This window comes from Carcharodon carcharias, chromosome 17 (genome assembly GCF_017639515.1).
Source record: "Carcharodon carcharias isolate sCarCar2 chromosome 17, sCarCar2.pri, whole genome shotgun sequence".
NCBI classification, from domain to species: domain Eukaryota; kingdom Metazoa; phylum Chordata; class Chondrichthyes; order Lamniformes; family Lamnidae; genus Carcharodon; species Carcharodon carcharias.
In genome coordinates this window covers 56,120,352-56,146,382 of record NC_054483.1, presented here as the reverse complement: position 1 = coordinate 56,146,382, position 26,031 = coordinate 56,120,352, and the positions used below count along the sequence as shown (strand labels likewise).

The 26,031-nt window shown below is 41.8% G+C and overlaps 1 protein-coding gene across 1 annotated transcript in view; it reads right to left on the bottom strand.

Annotated features, from left to right (window-relative positions):
* The window catches only part of pcdh15b (protocadherin-related 15b), a 1,048,074-nt gene that overhangs the window by 755,583 nt on the left and 266,460 nt on the right, over positions 1–26,031 (bottom strand). The window lies entirely within an intron of this gene.

The window sequence follows — 26,031 nt, the reverse complement described above, 5'->3', positions numbered from 1 at the left end:
AAACTGAAAATTGTCACTCTACCCTGAAGGGTGCTCTGTTAAGTACACAAAACATAAATAAAACCACCACAAACTTCTCAAAAAACAGGACAGATAATGTGACAGCTGAGTGCTGCAGCTGTTCCACATCTGCATCATCCACACATTTCTATATAAACAACACAATTTTTCCCACTGAGGGAAAACTAAATAACCTAAGCACAAACACAGTTTGCAATATATTGTGTGTGAAGATGGCTGTTTATCAAGTAGCACAGGAGGAAAAATGAAAAGCAATTAACATTCACTCAAACAACGTGGGATGCATAATTGGGACTGAACATGTTTCTGATAGTTATATCAAGGTAAACACAATTTTCTATTTTAAAACTTTAATTGAGTTTGATATCCATTCATTGGTTCCGTAAAAAAGTCCCTTTTTTAAAATTTAAGCTAAAATTTATGTATCAGCTTTAGTCTAAAGAAAATGTCTCAAAGTACTTTGCAGGAGTAACAAAATAGACTTGGAACCAAATAGGAAGAGCTTAGGATAGATGACAGAATGCCAATTTAAAGACTTGGGTTGTAAGAAGGTTTCTGATGTAGAGTCAGAGGAATTGAGGGAGGGAGTTTCATTATCACTATGCTGATATCCATATGAACATCAAATACAAATCAAAAATGCAATAGGTAAATATTAAAGGCATTTTGACTCCCAGGCATGGGCAGGCCAATTGGAAGGGTTCAATGGGAGGCCCAATCAATTTTAAAAGGGATCCATTTGAATACAACCAACAAGCAGCCCACCTGAAACAGGTGTCTAGAGGCCACCTGACCCATCAGATTAGTCATTTGGGATAGATCATAACCAGAGCATATTAGAATTGAAGAAAGGTGGACCCTGGTTGGGAGTGGCCTTATTTGTGGATCCCAGGGGAGCATTCTTGCTTACTTTTTGTTGCTTCCACTGGATACCTGGTCATCACCACTGCTCAGTAGGCCATTCTTTTTGCATAAATCAACCTGAATCTGTTGCCGTTGATTTAAAACACCATTACAATATATTTTTTTTCCCTGGTGACTTTATATAATAGGAACTCTTAAACTATACAAGTATGGAAAATATGGAGTAAGTGATTCCACCCATAGTTATGTCATTTCATATTTTTCTGGGATATTTTGTGTGTTAGCCTTCTCAAAAGCAATTATACAGTAATTAACATTGCCCCATCCCATTAAAACAATGCTGATTGCTGTTTTCCTGTAATTAAGCCAATTTTCATGCTGCTGCTACTTGAGAAGTAATAGCACTGGTGGCCTGGCAGTGAAGTGATTTATTGTTCCAACACTGCTGTAGAAAACACAGAAAGCTAATATCAAATTTATTCCACATTGTTATTTATTCTTTTCTGGAAAGTTTGTTGCTATAATTTTATGATAACAACCTTGGGAGCTTTTCATTTGCTCCAAATCACAGAGGGAACCAAAGCAATTTTTACTCATTCATTTATTTGCTTGAGTCAATTGCTTTTCTTAATCTTTCTGTCACAGACATGTGAGTACTTCAGCTGATCATCAGTGTTTGATGCAAAGCTCAACTGTAGATTAATTTTTTTTTAAAGTTATACTTCCAGCAGCTCTGGATGAATGCGTTGTGGCTTCAGCTCTTAGATAGGTGCTGAGTACCTGATTCACCACAATGTTCACTGCATCACACTCCAATTGGAACAGAAAAAAATGCAGTGTTAGCAACTGTGAGATCAGCTCATGAGATGCTGAGATTTATGGCAAAAATCACCAATTGCACCACTGTATGAAAATCTGGACCAGTGTCACTGATCCTTCACCAGTAGAACTATTGAGACACTGAAGGAGGAAGGAACAAGAGAAAGATATACTTTGAGGTATTTGTAATCACAAAATCGCTAATCCGATTTTCTTTCATTTCAACAGCCTGGGACAGAAATGCAGGAAATAAATCTCTTATCTATAGAGTAAAAAATTATTCTATATATTGAATAAATATTTTTTTCATAAATAGCAGATAAAGACTATCACAGGTTATCGAGTGATGATAATTGGAAGTTGTGTCATCTCCACTTGAAATCTGTATTTTACCAGCATATGAAACATTATCCTATTTTATCTTTTAATAATGTTTATCTACCTATGGTTTTCCTGAAACAATGTAGCAACTTAATGCAGATGCCTGAGTTTTATTGCCATTTTTAATTAAAGAACACATGATAAAATATATACATTTACCAACAATGCAGAAAATTTAGAAGTTATAGATAACTGACAACTATATGCAATCAAAATGCTTCACTGGTAGAATACAAATCATATACTTTTGAATACTTTACATTTTTCTACTACATCTTGATATTTTTTGATAAAACTGGCCAATTTAAAGATTTAATTAACAAGTTGGTGAGTTTTATTTTTATATTCAGGTTACTTGTAACAGTTGTTACAAGTTGATTATGTTGATAAGACCATTAGTCTATCAGATCACCCTTTCAAATCCCTCATGTGATTCTAGAACTAATAATCAGGGCATTTCCATTACTGTCAATCCAATAATTCCACATCTTGGGATGAATTTTCATTCTGGGGTCCCAATCCCACTATCTGGATCAACATTGGGTCGGGAATCCACAAATACCGGCAGTTTAATGGACAGACTTCCAACATCGGTGTCTCAAGGTAGCAGGACAGGTAGATAAGGTGATTAAGAAGGCATATGGGATACTTGCCCTTATTAGCTGAGGCACAGAATATAAGAGCAGGGAGGTTATGCTGGAACTGTATAAAACGCTGGTTAGGCCACAGCTAGAGTATTGTGTACAGTTCTGGAATTCACATTATAGGAAGGATGTGATTGCACTAGAGAGAGTGCAGAAGAGTGTTGCTTGGGTTGGAGAGTTTTAGTTATGAGGAGAAATTGGATAGACTGGGGTTATTTTCCCTGGTGGAGAGGAGATTGAGGGGGGACATGATTGAGGTGTATAAAATTATGAGGGGCATAGATCAGGTAGACAGGAAGGAACTTTGCCCCTTGGTGGAAGAATCAATAACTAGGGGGCATAGATTTAAGGTAAGGGGCAGGAGGTTTAGAGGGGATGCGAGGAAGAATTTTTTTACCCAGAGGGTGGTGGGAATCTGAAACTCACTGCCTGGAAGGGTGGTAGAGGCAGATACTCTCATAACATTTAAGAAGTATTTGGATGTGCACTTGCAATGCCATGGCATACAAGGCCTAGTGCTGGAAAGTGGGATTAGAATAGTTATTTACTTGTTTGACCAGTGCAGACTTAATGAGCCAAAAGGCCTTTTTCTGTGCTGTAGACTGCTATGATTCTATGACAAGAGGCACCGCATGCGCCAGACTGAAAATCTGGTGAGCGTTGGAAGATTGCCCATAATTAAGGCCTTCAGGGCTAATTTGGTTACTTGCCACAGCCAGGTGGGTAACTATTCTTGATATCAATCGGATTCCTCGATAATCCCATGGAAGTGGAAATGTGTCATGGAGCTGACTGATGCAATTTCTCTCCTGTTTTAGGGTCCCCATAAACACAGTTTAGGGCCCTCCATCACCAGTCCCACCACCAAAGCCACTGAAAATTAAACTTCTTTTCTGTAAGACACAGGTCCAAAATGAACACCCTGGGCAGGATTTTTCAGTCGACTTGCGGGGGTGGGCCCGGCGTGCTGACGCGTAAAATGACGCACAGTGACATGCGTCCCAACGTCATCGTGCAGTCCCACAATATTTCATTAAGGCCATTAAGGAAGTAATTGAAGTAATTATTAACGATGCCCATCCAACCTTATGGTTGGCGGGCAGGCGAAAAGGCCAAGCGGCCTTTGCATTTTTTGGAAACCTCATCCACGAGCAGGATGAGGTTTCCTAAAGATTTTATTAAATAATTTTTTTCCCTTTAATATACAAACATGTCCTATCTCATGTGACAACAGTCACATGAGAGGGGACATGTTTAAATAAATTTTGACCCATTTATTTACTTTTCTCGATATCAATTCAAACTCCTTCAGGCAGCTCCGTGCCTCAGGGAAACTGAAGAACTCTTGCGCACATGCACGGAAGAACATTGGCCCTGACTCTCCCTCCTCCCCCCATCTGCACATGTAGTGCTGACCGCGACTGGTCACGTATTACGCTGGGTGGGCCTTAATTGGCCCGCCCGTGTAAAATGGCGGACGGTGATCAGCTCCGTGACTGCCCCCGCCTGCTCCATCCAAGCCTGCCCGCTGCCTGAAAAATTCAGGTCTCTATTCCAAGTGTAGTCTGATAAAGGCTAGATAAAATTTGACTGTGTCCTTAGATTTAAAGGTTACACCATATTTGTACATCTAACATTTAATCTATTTTCTTAACAACCTGCTAATTGTTTTAACTACCTATCTGCCAAAATCTCCAGATCTCATTCCACATCTCACAGCATGTTCTCATTTCTCAATCTTCGTGAATGTTTCTCATTCTCCATGTTGGCTCTTCTATTTAATCTAACAAATTTACACTTAGGGGTATCAAATAGAATTCAACAACATTGACCTAGCCTGTCCATTTGGATTATCCAAAGCCAGTATATCCAATTTGGTGTCATATTGTTACTCCATCCACAGATGCTGCCTGACTCACTGAGCATTTCAAGCATTTTTTGTTTTTATATTGATGTCATATTCAATTTATACATGGACATTATTATATCCAAGTCATGTACAAAAACATAACAGCCGCTCCCAACAACACCTAGGGGATTTGAAATAAAAACAGCAAGTGCTGGAAAAACTAAACAGCTCTGGAAGCATCTGTAGGCAGAGAAACAGAGTTAACGTTACAAATCCAATAAGACTCTTCTTCAGAACACAACTAGGGGATTAGACATTGGTGTAGCTTAGTCATGTTAGTCATTTTGATCATTTAGAATTGTTTACTTCTGTTTGCAGTTTTGTGCTCCTGCTTCTCAGACCTGAGTTCTTTGTTGCAGACATTCTGTGGTGCTGGTTTCCCTTAATGCAACCAATGATGATGCTAGCAGCCTCAGGGTATGCCAGTGTTGCAATGAAGACATTAAGCAAGAATTAGGTCTCTTTTTTACACATGCAAAGGGTAATGTCTGCTTCAAGACTGAGGAAGTCTCTTGTTTGTTCTTACTCAATATGCTAGGTGATGCACTTGCTACCCACGATTCTAGGGTCTCAGATGCAATTTTAAGCCAACATAGCAAGTCATCTTATGTAGTTAGAAAAGTTAAGACTGTGCATACGTACAGCTTAATGCCCTAAAGGGCAAGGCCTCTTCAACACTGTTCTACCTCAGGAGCAGGCCAATAGTTTTACATTACATGTTACATTGCTCTTGGGCTTAGCATGTCAGTGAATATATAGCTTTGTGTGAGCATTGACAGTGAAGATCGATTACGAACGTGAACAATTCCAAAATTCCGATACACAAATAATTAGTTAAACATAATTGTGAAATACTGAAAAAAAACTGCTTAAAATTGCACAATTATTAAACTACATTCATCAAAAGTTGGTAAGCTGTTTTTGTTTGAGTAAATGGGAACAGGAGAACAACCTAAGGTCAGGCCTAGGGTCACCAGCACTGGTTTTATGTATAGCTGGAGATTTGATCACATGATATTCGATCCAGTGACACCACTTGTGATGTTTAACCACATGACATTTGATCACATGATATTCACCCATTGGCTGAAAATGTTGGTCTTTATTTTAATTTAGTGGTGCATTTTTATCAAGTTTTATAGTGAGGTGAATGAATGAAAAATTATAGAATGAATAAAGGATGAGTAATAATTCAAAACAACTGTGATGTTTCTATAGCATTGACCACAATGAGAAACACCAAGTAATTGCAGCTGATAAATACATCAATATAAATAACTCCTAACTAAAGTTATTGTACAATTTTAATTGTTACAATACACAGCAAGTTTTAAAAATAATAAATAAACCAAAATGAAACCTAAGTCACTGACTCCAACACTCCACTACAGAATCCCAAATTTCAGGGAGGTGAGGCTCAGTCTCAAAAAGAAACACCTAAGCTGTCTGAGGCTTACATCAACTCTCTCCCTCCTTCTCCCAGTTTGTGTTTTTCTCTCTCTCTCTTTCTCAGTTTGTGTTTCTCTCTTTCTCTCCCTACCTCTCCCAGTTATGCTCCCCAGGTTCTGTTTCTCCCTCCCTCTCCTTCCCAAGTTTGTTCACTTCCTCCCCATCCCCAGATTTTCTCTCTCTCTTTCTTCCCCCACTGTTATAGAGTTGATTTTCCAGGCAAATTTTCTTGATGGGAACATTGAACTTTATTTACAAGACAGCAGCTACATGTGTGCACCTAACTCTATAACTAAAGAAGAACTCTCTCCTTGATGTTTCCCGCACTGCTAACTCATTGGTTTACACATTTCATGTGATCTTACAACACAGCATTATTCCTAAAGCTACAGTCCTAACCTTTATTAAAACTATAATTACTACATTCTTCCCCCTTTAACTTTTCTGTACATTATGTATTTACAAGGATATTTATCTCATGACATTACAATATTTACACAGGTCATGAAATTACAAGTTCAGTCTTTCAGTCTTTCCTGATCTGGGTGGGACGTCATAGCCCAAGACTTCCGATTCTTTGACGGGGACTATATTCTCTGGAACCGCATTAACATCAGGTACCCCACTAGGCACAGACAGTTCAGTGTCATCCACTCCGACAGAGACATCAGACATGTCTATCCTTGGTTGAGCAACTTCAACAGGTTCAGCAATGGTTACAGGTGGAACATCATTTTGTTGGGGTATGTCCCTTCTTCTTAAATGATCCACATGCTTACGGGTGATCCGGCCCTCCGCTCCCATGTGGTATGACAATGGTCTGGAAACAGAGCTTACTCTACCAGATAAGCAGTTCGATTCTCCACTGAAATTCCTTACATATACTGCTTCTCCAACAGTAAACTGTTACTCACGACTATGCAAATCATGAGTCGCTTGACTACTCCACATATCCCTCCAAATTGGGAAGTATCAGGTTTAGTCTTATTCGAAGACAGTGCCTCATCAGTAATTCTGCATCTTCTTCCTGTGTCTTTTTTCTAACACAGAATTTAGTCTCGACCTCTTTGTTTACTTCACTGTCAGCCAGACTTCTCTCAGATAAAATCTCAACTTGTCTCAGTTCGGACCTCAACTGCGATTTCACACCGTCTGGTCAATTAACGGCCAGCCAGCATGAAATGCATGCTGAAATGCTCAGCGCTGCTGGGGTGGGGGCAGGAAGAGGGTGGGTGATGATGTTTCCGTGGGCACAGGTGAGCGGTGCGAGAAAGCTCCCTGAAGGCAGACGGCTGCCTCAGGGTGCAGGAGGCCTGAAAAAGCTAAACTAAAGGTTTAAAAGCTGAAAAAAGGATCCCTGCATCATAATCAATCATCGCAAAATATAGCCGATGGAAATGCTGTCCACAGAAATTTATTTTTTTATTTTATTTCATCATGGAGATTTCATCCAGTCCTTGGATGAGGTTTGCAGAAGCTGCCTGGCCAATTCACCCATCCGCCAACCGTAAGCTTGAACAGGCAATGAAAAATTGGAGTCAGCTGCGCCGTTGATGGGCTTAATTGCCCTCTTAATTGTCGGCGGGCACGCCTCTGAGTTTTGCACCTGCCCGCTGAGCGAAATATCGTGCAAGTGAACGATGACGTTGGGGTACTTGCCCGACGTCTTCTCACACAATTTAACGCCCTAGTTCTAGATTCTCCCACAAGAGGAAACCACACTCTCCACATCAACCCTGTCAAGAGTCCTCAGGATCTTATATGTGTCAATCAAGTCACCTCTTACTCTCCTAAACTCCAGTGGATACAAGCTTAGCCAGTCCATTCTTTCCTCGTAAGATAACCTGCCCATTCCTGATATTATTTTAGTAAACTTCTCTGGACTGCTTCTAATGTATTTACATCCTTCCTTAAATGAGAGACCAATACTGTACACAGTATTCCAGATGTGGTCTCACCAGTGTCCTGTACAACTGAAGCATAAGCTCCCTGCTTTTGTATTAAATTCCCTTGCAATAAATGATAACATTCTATTAGCTTGCCTAATTACTTGCTGTACCTGCATACTACCCCTTTTGTGATTCATGCACTAGGGTACCCAGATCCCTCTGAACCTCAGAGCTCTGCAATTTCTCACTATTAACATTATATGCTTGATTTTATTCTTTCTGCCAAAATGGACAATTTCATATTTGCCCACAGTATTCTCCATTTGCCAGATCTTTACACATTAACTTAACCTATGTCCCTTTGTAGCCTCTTTATGTGCTCTTCACAATTTACTTTCTTACCTATCTTTGTACCATCAGCAAATTTAGCAAACAAACATTAGATTCCTTCATCCAAGTCATTTATATAAATGGTAAAAAGTTGAGAGCCCAGCACTGATACCTGTGGCATGATGCCAACTGGAAAATGACCCATTTATGGTGACCCTCTGTTTCTTGTTAGCTAGCCAATCTTTTATTCATGACAGTATATTATCTCCTACACCATGGCAGAATTTTCTGCCTACTGGGCAGGTGGGCCCGACTCAATCTCCGGCAGGCAGGGAGTTGATCCCCACTGGAGAAGCGGGCCCCCCCCACCCCCCCGCCATTTTAAGTGGGTGGGCCAATTAAGGCCCGCCCAGCATGACGCCCGGTGGGAAGCACTATGAGCTTTCTGTACACACAGGGGGTGGGGGTATTCCCCAAATGCGAGAGTGCGCTTTTTCGCGCATGCTCACAAAAGAGTGCACATCTCCCTGAGGCTAATTGCTGCCTCAGGGAGATCGCTGAAAGGTTTTCAAACTTTAAAAATAGAAAATAAAAAATCATTAACATGTCCCCCTCATGTGACAATATCACACAAGATGGGACATGTTAATAAATTTCACTAAAACTTTATGAAAGTTTTTTAAACCCTATATGAAACTTCAACCCGCCAGTGGATGAGGTTTCATGTTTTCTCAGAAGCCCGCCGGGGCTCCCGGCCTGCCCACCAACCTTACGGTTGGACGGGCAGGTCCTTTTGTTTTAATTATCCTGTCAATGGCCTTAATTAGCCATTGACAGGGTCGGCGGGCAGACAGCTGATCGCGCTGTGCCCCCGCCTTCCTGAAGATTTAAATAGGGCAGGATAACGTCAGGGGTGCCCCCTGACGTCATCCTGTGTCATTTTGCGCATGGATGAGCAGGCCCCGCCCCCTGCTCGCCAACAGCAAAATCCAGCCCCATGAGTTTTTATTTTCCACAATAACATTTGCTGTGTTACCTTATCAAATGCTGCTGGAAATCTAAGTACAGTACATCCACTAGTTTCCCTTTATCCACAGCACATGTGACTCCTTCAAAGAACTCCAATAAATTGGATAAACATCACTCCCCTTCACAAAACTATGTTCACTCTGCCTGATTGCCTTGAATCTTTCTGAGTGCCCTGCCATAAGATTTTTAATAATAGCTTCCAACATTTTCCCTATGCTAGATGTTAAGCTAACTGGCATGTAGTTTCCTGCTTTCTGTCTCCATCCCTTTTTGAATGAAGGAATTACTTTTGCTATTTTCCAGTTCAATGGCACCTTCCCTGAATCCAGGGAATTTTGGAGAATTAAAACCAATGCATCAACTATCTCACTAGCCACTGCTTTTATTACCATAGGATGACGTCCATCAGGACCTGGCAATTTGTCAGCCCGCAGTTCCAATAGTTTGCTAAGTACCACTTCTCTGGTGATTGTAATTCTCCTGAATTCCTCCCTTCCTTCCAGTCTCTGATTTATAGCTATTTCTGGGATGTTACATGTATCCTCTATAGTGAAGACTGATGCAAAATATCTATTTAATTTATCTGACATCTCCTTATTTTCCATTATTAATTCCCCAGACTCACTTTCTATAAGGCCAACACTCACTTTGTTAACTCTTCTTATTTAAATATCTATAGAAACTCTTACTAGCTGTCTTTCTATTTCTAAGCTCTCTCTCGTACTCTAATTTTTTCCTCCTTATTTATCTTTGCTGTTCTTTATATTCTGTCCAATCTTCTGATCTGCCACCTGTGTTTTTGTGCTTTTTCTTTAAGTTTGATACTGTCTTTAACTTTTTTAGTTAATAACTGATTGTGGGCCCTCTACTTGGAATTTTTCTTTCTCGTTTGAAGCATCTATTCTGTGTATTCTGAAATATCCCTTTAAATGTCTGCCACTGCATCCCTATTGACCTACCCCTTAACCTCATTTCCCAGCTCACCATCTCTGCTTTAATACCCACATAATCGCCCTTACTCAAGTTTAAAATACTAGTCTTGAACAGACTCTTCTCCTCCTCAAAGGGAATGTAAAATTCAATCATATTATGATCACTGCTACCCAGGGGTGCCTTTACTATGAGGTTATCAATTAATCCTATCTCGTTGCACAATACCAGGTCTAGTATAGCCTGCTCTTTGGTTGGCTCTAGAATGTGCTGTTCTAAGAAGCTATCCCAAAAACATTCTATGAACTCCTCATCTATGCTGCCTTTGCCCATCTGATTTTTCCAGTCTATATGTAGATTAAAATCTACCATGATTATTGCTGTCTCTTCCTGAAAAGCTCCCATTATCTCTTCCTTTATACTCTGCCCTAACATGTAGTTACAATTAGGGTGTTTATATACCACTTCCACAAGTGACTTCTTGCCTTTATCATTTCTCACCTCAACCCACACCACTTCTACATCCTAGTTTTCTGAACTTTGGTCATCCCTCTCTATTGTGCTAATACCATCATTAATTAGCAGAGCCACTTCTTCATCTTTTCCTCATCTCCTGTCCTTCCTAAAAGTCATGTACCCTTCAATATTCAGGGCCCAATCTATATCATCCTGCAGCCACATCTCTGTAATGGCTATGAAATCATGCTTATTTGTTTCTATTTACACTATCAGTTCATCTGTTTTATTTCGAATGCTAGGTGCATTCAGATTTAGAGCCTTTAGTTTTGCCCTTTCATTATTTTTGTAAACTCTAGCTTTGATTGCTGTTTCACTCTTAGATTTGTACTCTCTGTCCCTGTCTCATTCTTTTTATCATTTTCTATATTAATACCATTCCCTCTTGCCTTGTCTCTACTCTTTGATTTACAACATCTTCCCAAATTTGATCCCTTGTCCCCACTATTTAGTTTGAAACCTTCTGTACTTCTCCAGTTATGTGGCTCGCTAGAACATCAGTCCCAGCACGGTTCAGATGTAGACCATCCCAATGGTACAGATCCCATTTTTCCTAGTGCCCCATGAACTGGAACACACTTCTGCCATACCAGTCTTTGAGCCACACATTCATTCTCTAATCTTATTTTCCCTGTACTAATTTGCTCGTAGCTCAGGTAATAATCCAGAGATTATCAGCTTTGAGGTTCTGCTTTTTAATTTAGTGCCTAGCTCCTCACACAGACTATGCAGAACCTCTTTCATAGTTCTACCGATGTCATTGGTACCTATGTAGACCATGACAACTGGATCCCCCTCCCACTGCAAGTTCCTGTCCAGCCCTAAGCAGATGTTCCAAATCCTGGCACTGGGCAGGCAACACAGCTGTCTGGATTCTGCTCTTTGCTACAGACAACAGTGTCAATCCCCCACACTATACTGTCCTCTACTATCACTACCATTCCTTTTTGCTCCCCTCACTTGAATGGCTTCCTGTACCATAGTACCATGGTCAGTTGTTCAACCGCCCTGCAGACCCCACTCTCATTCAAACAGGCTGAGAGAATCTCAATTCTGTTGGGCAATTGCAAAGGCTGAGGCTCCTGCACTCCTGCCCTCTGGGTCCCTTTACCTGCCTCTGTTGCAGTCGCACCCTCCTGTCCCTGACCTCTGTCCAAATCAGAAGACCCTATCCTAAATGGTGTGACTGCCTCCTGGTAGAAAACATCCAGTTAACTTTCCCCCTCCCTGATGCTTGCAACATCTGCAGTTCAGCCTCCAGCTCAATGACTCTGAGCTGAAGTTCGTCAAGTCACAAAGACTTACTGCAGACATGTTTGCCCTGGATCACACTGGCATCCAGGAGCTCCCATATGCTGCAGCCTTGACTTATCAACTGTCCCACAATCCTTCATGCGTTTTAATTAATTGCTTAATTATATTATTTACTTACTTATTTTCCTTCTTTAAAATATATTTTATTAACTGTACCACCAGTTTATATTCTTTTTAAACCTTAGGAATAGAATACACCTTAACCACTTACCAGATACTGACCAGTTAACTTCTAGCCCTGTGGTCGAGCAAGAACCAATCCTTAAGTGTGGAAAAGTTAGAAAAGGCAAAAGCAAAGGAACATCTGCTTGCCCTTCTCCCCAGCTCCCTAATCACCCAACTCCAAACACTCTGTTCAAAGTCACAATTCATGCTAAGAAGTGGCTGTTTATTTATCCTGCTGAGATTAAGCAGTTAGCTGACCCCATTACAGAAAAACTGGTTTAGGCTGCTTTACTTAATTAGCTAACTTCAACTCCGCATGCAGTGGAGTCCTGAAAATGTTGCTTAAAGTTGGGAACATTAGAAAATGGACAGCAAATTTCAGTCAAATGCTAAATAGAAACTTAAATTTGATTTTTGCAACGAGATTAACAGTCCCTTACTCACCCAAACTGCCAGCAATCAATTACCCAAAAGCCCAGGGCAATGCTCAGGGACTACGGGTTCAAACTCCATCACGGCAGCTGGTGGAATTTAAATTCAGTTAATAAATCTGGAATTAAAAGCTAGTATCAGTTACAGCACCATGACAACTATCATCAAGTGTCATAAAAACCCATCTGGTTCATGTGAATCCAGACCCACAGCAATGTGGTTGACTCTTGACTGCCCTCTGAGATGTTCAGTTCAAGGGCAATTAGGGGTGGGTAACAAATACTGGCATTGCCAGCGACGCCCACATCCCATGATAGAATAAAAAAAAAAGAATGTGCTTTTCATGCATGTACTGCGACATAGAATTTTAATTATAAATGTGTTAGAAAGGGCAAAAAGAGAGAAAGTGTTGTGGCCCATTGTTCTGGTTACAACATCAGGAATGTCAACAGACTACTGACAAAATCCCAGCCTCTCTCTCTCCTAAACACATATGGGCAGAATTTTGCCCTCGGATGGTGGGCGGGCCCCACTGGCTCAGCGGTGGGTGGACAGCTGAACCCTGCCCCCGAAACGGGGCCCACTGAGAGGGGAGGGATTCCCCAACTATCAAAGTGTGCTTTCACTCATGCATGCAAAAGAGCCCACTGCTCCCTGAGGCAAAGTCCTGTCTCAGGGAGATTAGTGACAGGTAAGAAAAGTCAAAAAATAGAAAGGTTAAAAAATTAACATGTCCCCCTCATGTGACAATGTCACACAAGATGGGACATGTTAATAAAAATGACTTAATTTGGTTAAAAACGGACATGAAACCTCATCCCGACCGTGGATGAGGTTTCATGTATTATCAGAAGCCTGCTGGGTCTCCTGGCCTGCCCATCCAACCTAAAGGCTGGATGAGCAGGTCTTTAATTATCTTAATTAGCCTTTCAATGGCCTTAATTGGCCATTGACAGGTTGGCGGGCGGACAGCTGATTTCACTGTCTGCCCATCTTCCTGAAAAATTTAAAAGGGACCAGGATGACGTCAGGGGTTCCCCCCGATGTCATCCCACATCATTTTCCCGTTGGTAAGTGGGCCCCGCCCCCAAATCGCCAACGAGAAAATTCAGGCCATAGAAATTATGATTAAAGAACTAAAATAACTGGCTACAAATATTTGAAAACAATGCAAAGGAAAGTAGTCCATAATCTAAAGGCTGGTTAAAAGATCACTCGTCACATATTAAAGCATAAGTTTATTTTCAGAAGAAGGAACAAACAAAGTTACAGATACTATTTTCAAAAGGCCTGTATCAAACAAGAAAAACAATGCTTAAAACTCAAATGAGATCAGGGAAAAAATAGACAATGTAAGGTCAACTACATAGGTAAAGGTCAGGGGAACACAGCGATAGTTTTCTGGAAGAACATATTTGAGATGATGTTCTACAAGTGCACTTTATACATATAATTGTTTGACTACCCAGGAGATCCTTCCACATAATTTGATTAACTTTGTCATTGTCAGAGAAATTTTAAATATCTATGAATTTTCCATCATATAACAATAAATTATATAAATAGGTACTGCGTCTTAATCGATTAATGTATATAATGGAAAATATGTAGACATTCAAAAATTCACTGTGACACTAATGTAGTTAGTCAAATTATATTGAAGAATCCTTTGCATCATTCATCATTCATAAAACCTCAGCAAAATTTTAAGATGCCATTTGCAATCCTTTTGACTTAAGTCATAAAAATAAATCAAGGACAAAGAGGCTGCAGATTTCAATAGATTGGTTTATTCAACTCTGATCATCATCCATTTGTAGAAATGGGCATACTTTTGAATCCTTTTACATTTATTTACTTTATCATAAAGTAATTTCTAATTTTGACTTTTCATTTTTTAACTTTTAAACATTTTAATGTGACACTGAAGTCTGCAAGTCCCAACACAAATTCAATATTACTGAACGTTATGTAAATTAAATTTTGGTGGTGGGGTTTAGACACAGCACTTACCCCAAATGGACATGTCTATCTAACCATAGCTCAGCTATTTATGCTTAGTTACTCATGTCAGGTAATAGTGGGTTGGCAAATATGAGCAAATTATTTAAGTTCTGACATATGACTCTTAGCCTTCTAAACAAACGGTTCAAGGAAAATACAGTTTGTTGTCCAACTGTGCATTAATAATTCTCGTTCATGATGTTTCAAAATGCACGAGTGCAATCTGGTTTAGCATTCCACAAGAGTTTTGCTCACGTTAAATTACCAACAGTAAAAATTGGAACATATGACAAATAAAGGTAACTAGCAGACACAGAAATATGATAAAACAAGCCCCAAGGTAAAAATCATACCCAAGTCACTTGTATCAAAATAATGACGTGATTCAAATGGCCCAGCACTCAATTTCTAATCAGGTCACCTGAGCTGGTCGTTACTCAGATTGAATGGCATATTTTTGTTAAATTGGAGGCAGGCAGGGCAAAGTACAATGTAACTTTGTAAATTTAATCCCCAGGGAAAGGGAAAAGAAAATGTTTTTAAACTTTCGCCACTTCAGGCTCAGCTCCTAATAGATGCTTTATGGGGTATCACTGATAAAAGTTGTGGTGAAGCAGAATATCACTTTTTTTAATGTCAGTAGATTACTTCAAAAACAAGGAATTCCTGGTCTTTCAGAGATACATTTGTGTGCTGAACAAGGATGATCCTGATGTTAGTTAAAAGGTGACCATTAACAGTGATTAATTCTAGAAAGGGTTGGGGGGGTGAGGGGTGGTGTTGTGATCAGAGGGAACAACGGGGACTGCCAATCCCAGGGTGGGTTGTTACTTGGATCCACGTTGGTTAGTGACGTTCACGGAATCAAAAAATTTTAACGGCACAGAAGGAGGCCATTCAGCCCACTGTGTCTGCACCAGCTCTCCAAATGAGCATTATGATCTACTGCCATTGCCCTGCCTTTCCCCCATACCTCTGCACACTATTTCTATTCGAATAAACAACCAATGCCCTCTGGAATGCCTCAGTTGAACCTGCCTCCATCACACTTCCAGGCAGTGCATTCCAGACCCGAACCATTCATTGTGTGAAAAAAAATTTTCTCGCGTCACATTTGCTTCTTTTGCAAATGACTTAAATCTGTGCCCTGTCGCTCTTGATCCTCTTACAAGGGAGAACAGCTTCTCCCTATCTACTCTGTCCCGCCTCCTCATGATTTTGAACATCTCTATCAAATCTCCTCTTAGCCTTTTTCTCTCCAAGGGAACAATCCCAACCTCCCCAATCTGTCTTCGTAAATGAAGTTTCCTATCCCTGAAACCATTCTTGTAAACCTCTTCTGCACTCTCTCCAACATGTTCACATCCTTGTTATAATATGGCCCCTAGAACTATACACAATATTCCAGCTGAGGTCTAATGAGTGTCTTATATAAATTCAGCATAACCTATTTGTTCTTGTATCTATGCCCCTATTAATAAAGCCCAGGATACTATATGCTTTATTAACTGCTTTCTCAAACCTGTCCTGCCACCTTCAATGATCTATGCACGTATATACCCAGGTCCCGCTGCTCCTGCACCACCTTCAAAACTTCACCCCTTATTTTATATTGTCTGTCCATGTTCTTCCTACTAAAACGTATCACTTCACACTTCTCTGCACTGAACTTCATCTGCCACTTGTCTGCCCAATCCACCAACATGTCTATGTCCTTTTGAAGTTCAATACTATCCTCATCACAGTTGACAATGTTTCCAAGCTTCGTATCATCCATAAACTTTGAAATTGTCCCCTGCACACCAAGACCTAGATCATTAATATATACCAGGAAAAGCAAGGGTCCTAATACCAACCCCTGGGGTCCAGCCTGAAAAATATCTATTGGCCATTACTCTCTGCTTCCTATTTTTCAGCCAAGTTTGTATCCATGTTGCTACTGTCCCTTTTACTTCATAAGCAATAACTTTTCTCACAAGTCTGTTGTGTGGCACTGTACTGAATGCCTTTTGGAAGTCCATGTATACCACATCAACAACATTATCCTCATTGGCTTTTTCTGTTACCTCTTCAAAAACTCCAGCAAGTTCATGAAACACAACTTTCCCTTTAGAAATCCATGCTAGCTCTTCTTTATCAACCCATATTTTTCCATGTGACTACTAATTCTATCCCGAGTAATTGTTTCTAGGATCTTGCCCACCACTGAAGTTAAACTGACAGGTTTGTAATTGCTGAGCTTATCCTTACAACCTCTTTTGAACAAGGATGCAATGTTTGCAATTCTCCATTCCTCTGACACTCCCCCTGAGTCTAGGGAAGACTGAAAAATTATGGTCAGTGCCCCTGCAATTTCTACTCTCACTTCCTTCAATTTTACTTGGATGCATCTCATCAAGTCCTGGTGCCTTGTCAACTATAAGTACCAACAGTCTATTCAACACTTCCTCTTTATCAATTTTGAACACTTCTAGTTACAGGGCTTCCTCGTCTGTCACCATGGCCTGGGTAGCATCTACCTCCTTGGTAAAGACGGATGCAAATTATTCATTTAATACCTTAGCCATGGCCCCTTTGTCTATGTGTAAATTCCCCTTTAGGTCCCTAACCAGCCCTACTCCTCCTTTTACACCCTTTTACTATTTATATGCCTGTAGAAGACTTTGGGATTCCCCTTTACGTTTGCTGTCAGTCTTTTCTCATAATCCCTCTTCGCTTCTCTAATATGCTTTTTCAACTCCCCTCTGAACATTCTGTATTGCTCTTGGTTCTCAATTGTATTTTCTACCCGACACCTGTCACAAGCACACTTTTTCTTCTTTATCTTAATTTCTATCTCCTTCTTCATCCAAGGACCTCTGAATTTGTTTGCCCTACCTTTCTCTTTCAATGGAATATACCTTGACTGTGCCCGGACCAATTCCTTTATGCAAGTAGCCCATTGTTCAGCTACAGATTTTTCCATCATTCTTTTATTCCAGTCTATCTGGCCCAGCTCCATTCTTGCTCCATCGAAGTGTGCTCTCATCCAGTTAATTATTCTTACTCTGGATTGTCTATCATCCTTTTCTCTCATCATCCTAAAACATACAATACAATGACCACTGTCTCCAAAATGTTCCCCCACTGACACTTGATCTACTTGGCCCACCTCATTTCCAAGAACCAGGTCCAACAGTGTATCATTTCTTATTGGACTGGACACATACTGCTGCAAAAACTTCTCCTGAACACAATCTAGGAACTTTTGGCCCTCTCTGCCCTTTGCACTACCACTGTCCCAGTTTACATTCGTGTAATTAAAGACCCCATTACAACTACTCTATAATGCTTGCATCTCTCTGCAATTTCTCTGCAGATTTGTTCTTCCACATCTTTCTCACTAGTTGCCGCTCTATAGATTACACTGAGCAATGTAATTGTACCCTTTTTGTTCCTTAGTTCTAGCCAAATTGATCCTGTCCTTGAACCCTCTGGAACACTTTCTTTCTCCAGCACTGCAATGATCTCCTTAACCAATACCGCCACCCTCCTCCTTTCCTATCTTTTCTGAACACCTTGTACCCAGGAATATTTAACAACCAGTTCTGCCCTTCCTTGAGCCAGGCCTCTGTTATCACCACAACATCATATTTCCACATGGCAATCTGCACCTGTAACTCCCTGATCTTATTTACTATACTACGTGCATTCACATTCATGCATAGTAACCCTAATTTAGATATTGTTACTTTCTCCTTCATCCCAACTCCACCTATTAACTTACTATTGTCTACTCTAGTGTTAACTGTCTCTTCCAGTATTTTTTGTGTACCCTGGTATTCCTCTCTAATATTTTCTCCTGGTTCTTATACCCCTGCCAAGTTAGATTAAAGCCCTCTCAAAAGCACTAGTAAAATGCTCTGCAAGGAACTTAGTCCCAGCTCTGTTCAGGTGCAAGTTGCCCACTTGTACAGGTGCCATCTTCATCAGAACCCATCCCAGTGTCCCAGGAATATAAAGCCCTCCCCCTTGCACTATCTTTCCAGCCATGCATTCATCTGCCTTATCCTCCTAATTCTGTACCCACAGGCAAGTGGCACTCGGAATATTCCGGAGATTAGTACATTTGAATTCCTGTTTGCTAACTTTCTACCTAGCTCCCTAAATTCTGATTGCAGGGCCACATCCCCTTTCCTACCGAAGTCATTGGTACCAGTGTGGCTCACAGCCTTTGGCTGTTCACCCTCCCCCAGAAGAATGTCCTGCACCGCTCTGTGACATCCTTGATCCTGGCACCAGGGAGGCAACGTACCATCCTAGAGTCATGTCCACAACCACAGAAACACCTGTCTGTTCCCCTAACTAATGAACCCCCTATCATTATTGCTCTTCCTTTCTTCTCCCTCCCCTCCTCACAGCAGAGCCACTTGTGGTGCCACAAACCTGGTTCTGACTGCACTCCTCTGAAGAACCAATGCCCTCTCCAGCTTCCAAAATGGAAAACCTATTGGTGAGTAGGTCCACAGGGGTCTCCTGCACTACCTGCCTACTTCTCTTGGACTGCCTGGTGGTCACCCATTCCCTCTCTGTCTCCAGGCCCTTAAGCTGCAGTGTGACCACCTCTCTGAATGTGCTATCCACTTAGCTCAGCCTCACAGATGCGCCACAGTGACTCCAGCCGCCACTGGAGCTCCAGGTTTCAGTGTTCAAGTTTCTGCAGCTGGCAACACTTCCTGTACATATGGTCATCTAGGACACCAGTAGTATCCATGACTTTGCACATAATACAGGACACGCATCCCACTCGACTGAGCTGCCCTGCTATGTCTTAACTCTACTCCCTTACGTTGACTCAATATTACTTTGTTATATTGGCGCTAAATTTCCCTTATTCCTGGCAAAGACACAGCTGCTCTGTTTACTGGAGAGAGAGTTTATTGACTTAGCTCACAGCCAACACTACTCCAACCCCCAGTGTCCCAACTATCTCCATTTATAATCTTTAGAATGATCAATCTAAATGGAGTTGGTGTATTTGGTCACCACTTTGGTGCCTTCAGAGACGGTGTGTTTAGCCAGTACCCCTGGCAGCACGAAGCGGACGGCACTCTGGATCGTGTACAAATGCCCATCACATGTTTAACAATGTAACTGTCATTAAACCTTAACAATGTAATTAATAAGACATTGCCAAGAGCTAGGATGGGTCCTGGCGGGGCTGGGGTGTGGAGGTCAACAGCCTTGTGGTGGGGGGAGGTGGATGGGATGGTGGGTCAGGCCCGGCTTGGGGATGCGGAGATGAGGCCAGGGTCCATTGGTGAGGCCATTGAAGGGGTCCCAATTACAGAGGCTCCTAAGGCAGGCACATGGATCAAGGAGATGCATGTGAAGGTATGTATCTCCTGAGCCCACCAAATCTTTTCCCTACGGAAGCTACTAAATTCCCCAACCCAGTTCTCCATGGCCTTATTATCATATTTAAAGTACCAACTTGCTTCATTGGGTTCAGTTAGCTGCCCGCAGATCATACATTTTCAGTTGGAGGCACACTTGCGTTGGAAAATAGACTTTGACCATCCCAACTGACCCAAACCTGCCTGTTTCTCAATTACAATTCGCCCTGTTTACTCCGTTTTTTTCTCTCCACAGATGTTGATTTTTTTTTCTGGAATTTTCTGCTTTTAATTCAGATTTTCAACATGGATAGTGGTTTGCTTTGTGTGAATACATTAATTTGATCTGGCTCATGTCACAAGCAAGCAATTTGATGTATAAGTGTTGGGTTCTTTTTTGCATGCTGAAATTGTTTGTTGTTTAATGCCAGGGTTGCATTGCTTTCTTTACTCTTATGACTGTATGCATTACTACTGAAATACAACGGAGCAACTAATGAAGCAGTTGGAACAATTCTATTGAAACACATGTTAAGCTGCTAACAATTCTCTTAACATGCTCTTAGGTCAGAAGATAAATTCAGATAAGGCATTTACTTAAGAACATAAGAATTAGGACGAGTAGACCAAATGACAGTTCATGCGTGCTCCATCTTCAATATAATCATGGTTCCACATTCAGTACAATCATTGCTGATCTTCTGCCTCATCTCCACCTTTCCTGTCCCCTCACCCCAAATCCCTGATATTCCCTGACAGATCAATAATGTATCTATGTCAACCTTGAATATAGACAATGATAGAGCAATCACAAACCAGAGGTAGAGAGTTCCAAAGATTTACAAACCTCTGAGTAAAGACATTTCTCCTCATCTCAGTCCTAAATGATCAGCCCCTTATCCTGAGACTGTGCTCCAGTATTCTAGGTTCCCCAGCCCTGGAAAATCACCTCTTAGTGTCTACTCTGTTAAGCTCCTTCAGAATTCTCTGTCAATGTGATCACCACTCATTCTTCTAAACTCAAAGGAGTATCAGCCCAACCTGCCTCATCTCTTATCATAGGACAAGACTCCCATGCCAGGAACCAATCTAGTGAAATTTCACTATACCACCTCCAAGGGAAGTGCCATGCCTTTTATTCGATTTACCCAATCAAACTTCACCAGCTCTCCCTCCAACCCTCATGTTATTGGCATTGTTTAAGTTTAAGATTCATATTTTGGACTCAAGTATGTCGCTGTCAAACTTCAGGATACAATTGAATTCCATATTGTCATTTTTTTCCCCCAGAAAAACCTCTACTACTAATGAACTCTGGGCCTAAACTTCCGTGGAGTGGTAGCGGCAAACAGGATTGGACAGCCAGCAGTGGGTGGGGAGGTTAGTCGGTGAATATGGGGGGTAAACAGTCCTGTGGGGAGGGTAGTCGGAGGGAGTTGGGGGAAGCGGGGTGGGGGGGGGGGTGCTGCTGATGTTAGCCCCCTAAGGGTTCAGGGATGTGGGGGAATCCCATGGGGGGCTGGTGTGTGCCTGCACAATAGTTACTCAGAAGCTATAAGTGGTTTTAATTCTTCTAAATTTTTCTGGGTTATTATTGCTGCAAGACAGTAAGAATCACCCGATGTTTGCGATTTAAATTGCATATTCGGATGGTTCCCAGTGCAGGACAATTGCCCATCAGAAGTTTGCACTTCCCGGGCAATTGCTGTGTAAACCTTACCTCGGAACTTCTGGAGGTAAGGGGGCGGCAGGTCGAAGCTGTCGCAAATGCACTCTGCAAAATCATTTTCTAAATTAGCTTTGCTAATTTGACTTGTCCAGTCTGTATGAAAATTAAAGTCCCCCGTAATTGCCTGTGTCAGAAGCTCCAATTATTTCTTGCTTACTCGACCTTAGTTTTTACTTCCAATACCCTATCCGGAAGTCCACATGTCATTCACTGTGTAAGCTTTGATACCAGTCCTAAATTTGCCCTCTACTGGTTTGAATTTTTGTCTTCTTCTCTCCCTATCACAGGTTAGTTTGAAGTAATCATTTTCCATACCATTTGCTATCATAAATACATTCTACTTGTGAGCCACCTTTTTTCAAGGCTGAAAAGCCAATGTTCCTCCAATCATCCTTATAATTTTGCCCTTAACATTAGGGATTAGCTTCATTCAGTACATTCTGGACACCTTTTGACCTTGAATGCTCCTTTGTATCTTGGGGACTGGAATTGGATACCTCTCCCAAAGTGGATAGTTTCTAGTTTGCCCTTAATGAGTGTGTTAATGCAAAGTTAGGGTATTAACAAAGACTGGACCTGTTCATTTTCATACCGTGGACAAAAACTAGCAACCAACACATTAATAGTAGAGACAAAGTTATCCATCTCAACCCTATGAAAAGGTTTGGTTGATGATTCACTAGTAAACCTAGTCTCTCCTTGTACTGTTGCTTGATTCTTATTTATCCCACGGAGATCAGTTATTCAAATTCTAGCAAGCATTTCAACTTTAATACATGAACTTTCAGGGCAGGAGTGGAATGAAACTGACGATTAATATTACTCATTAAGTGCCTCTTCTCACTGAGATCCCACATATTTATTTCTCATAAGTGATGACAGAACATTGAAAAACTGATTGAAATAACAAAGAACTAAAAAACCAGTGTGAAAACAACATTACGAGCTGATACACATTTCATATTAGCACTTGAATTACACTTCCAGCACTCTCTCCACTTCATCATTTTGGTAACTTCTCGTTTCTCAGTTGGTGCTTTCATGTGAAAGAGTGAAAGTCTCAAGATAAATGGAATATTTATGTAATTATGTAATGGAAGAGCAATAAAAAGTAATCACAATTACCCAATCAAAAATATAATTATTTTTCGGAAGTGTTCACCGTTAAAATACAGTGGTTGTCTTGCATACCCTATTCCTTTTGCACAATAAATCAAAACATACAATTTAGGATGTTTGCAGGGATTATTGACAATGCATTTAGATTGAGTTAAGAATCTTTGTTATCTTTAAGAATTCATTAGAATCTTTAATCTTTGAGCACTTAAAAGACTGATCGCATTTTTTTCATTCTTCCCTTATTTTATTTGAAACATTCTGTGACAAATTATGTACCAATATCCAATTGTGAGAATGGATTACCGACTTGGTCATGTCTCTTCCAATGAACAGAAAAAAGAATTGGATGGTGTCAAAAGAATGGAGGATTGCAAATATTTAACCTTTTTTCAAAAAAGAAAAGAACAAACCTGCCAATTACAGCCTGTCGATTTCATGGTGGGAAAGCTGATAGAAACAATAATCTGTGGATGAGGGCAATGCACTTAATCTTATACATATGGACTTTCTGAAAGTGTTTGATAAAGCACCACTGTTATGTTCTACCACAGGTTCGCTTTGCTTGCGAACCGGTTGCACGCTTATCTGTCAGAAGGTGAGCTGATTACAATATACTGCAGATGATGAGACCAATATGAAACAAAGCACATGCTATTTATTTACACAGACAACAGAGCACTAACATGATGTGTGCTTCTCCAACCAGACCCTACTGTGGACTAATATTAACATGGTAGCCCGCACTACACAGCTATTGGGTCTTACAGTCACGTGGTCAATCTGCTCACATTCTCTTAAAGTTGCATTACATCTCAGATTACCACATCCTTCCCCCTTTATTTGAAAGTACATTTTAACTATTTTTTTTATTTTAACTATTCACAAAAATAAACTATTACAAATTCAGTTTCAGGAGGTTTTTTCAAACATTTCAACCGTCATATCACAACCTCGGATGATTATTTGAAGCCTCCCTCTCAGGAGTCATCCGTCCACTAGATTCCCCAGTAGGGCTACCTGCAGATGCCGTGGCTGATGACACCCGTGCGGTGGCCTCACACTGCAGCAGAGTGATGGTATAATGTGGCTCATGCTGCAGCTCGCAACTTGATGGAGCAGACCATCGGGATGCTGAAGATGTGGTTCCGGTGCCTGTACTGGTCTGGTCTGGTGCAGCCCTGCAATACAGTCCACAGAGAGAGTCACACATTGTCGTCATCTGCTGCGCCCTTCACAACGTGGCACTTGCAACGAGGTGAGGAGCTGGCTGAGGAAGGGATAGAGGAGCTGGAGTTCTCCTCGGATGAGGACGCCGCTGATGAGGTTGGGGGTGAGGGGGTCCTCGGTGATGGGGTTGAGCCTCTTGCACTGACTAGACGAGGCAGGCCGCTCAGTAGGCCCTCATAGCTGGCAGGTTTGTGGAGGATGATGACGACATGCAGTGAGGTGTCCCCATAGACCCTCATATCGCAGTTGGGAACGTTTGACTCCAGTTTGGCTTATGGCAGCTCCAATACCCTCTGTAAGAATGCTCCAGTCTTGGAGGCACAGTGGAGGCCCTAATAGTTGCTCAATCACAGGAGGATGATGACAACATAGTGAGGACAGTCCATAGTTCTTCACGTGGCCTCTGAGAATGTCTGACTCCTGTCTGGCCGAGAGCAGCTCGCTTGTGCTCCATGATCAGAGCCATCTCAGAGATGCAGCCATGAAACTTTAGACGCATCTGATGCTGTGTCCGCCTTCAGCACCTCAGCCCTTCAGGAGCTGGTGCACAGCATCACCAGTCGTAAATACTGGCGTGATGGGGGCCAGCCCCACCTTCAAGGTGCTGAGAGCACACAGAGAGAATGAAACAACTCTGTGGCACCTGCCCACTACATTCTGGCAGCAATGACCAGCACTACCAAGGTGCAGATATCAGTAATGTTTCCAGGGAGTGTGAGGCTGGACCATCACTGTGGTCTGAAGGTTGCACAGGGCACAGGGAAAAGGCCCTGGACTGAGACACCTGCCTTTATCTTGTGCAGAAAGGTTTCACAAAAGAGTGACAAGAACACTGCTCATCAGAACAAGGAGTCACAGGCAGGGTAACATTCTTGGGAGTTTACTGACAATAGTGAACAGTATGTACAAGTGATCAACACTCATGCTCAGGCTGTGCAACTACTTCACTTATCTTTCCTAACCCTGCCGCTACTGCTGAATCCTCACTTGGTAGAGCACTGCCGACCTCACTGTCAGCACAGGAATGGTCCTGATCCTTGCTGGCCAGCTGGATGGCTCTGTTTTTTTAAATTCTGTCAGAACTTTGATCTCTGGCATCCTTCCACTTATCTGCGACCTTTCCCTCCTGTTGTGAGCCAGTTTGTCCTGCATGGACAGAGATAGGGAGGATGCCTGCCGGGCCAGATGATAAGTATGCCTGGCCTGTGTGGGTGGTGAGTGGTCCCATGGATGGGCTGAAGACAGTGACAGTGTGTGTGAAAGAGTGAATGATGATGTCCCTTCCACTGGCAGTGAGTGAGGGCCCTCTGGATATGGGTTTGTGAGTGTGAGAGTTGGGTGTGATGAAAAGAATGACTTACCCTGGAGGAACTGAAGAGTTCATTCACCCTTTTGCAGCATTGGGTGGCTATCCTCCTCTGCAGGGCATTGGCGCTGACCACTGCTGCCGCTGCCCCCCAAGCCAGGTTGGTGACTTTGCTGCCCATCATGCACCCAGAACAGGAGTAGAACACATCCCGGGGGCCTCCACGGCATCCAGCAGTTGCTCAAGGGACCTGTTGTTGAAGTGGGGGCCTGCAGTCTTTTTTCCTTTGCTGGTCTCGACTCCTGGGTGATACGGTGGTGTGCTGATGGCGATGAACGCTTTGCTGGAGGCTTCCTTTTAAAGATGGCAGCTGGTGTGATACAACAGCGGGAAATGGCGTGTTTCGCCGGAATGAATAAATAATGAGGGGGCTCGGGACGATACAGTGTTATTACCCGCCATTTTTGTCGGCAGGTAAGACTCCATTTTACCCTCCCACTGCCACACTTAGTGCAAATCTGGGAAAATTCCGCCCCCATGTTTAGCAAATCCGTTTAGAGCAATTGCTACCTTCTGTCT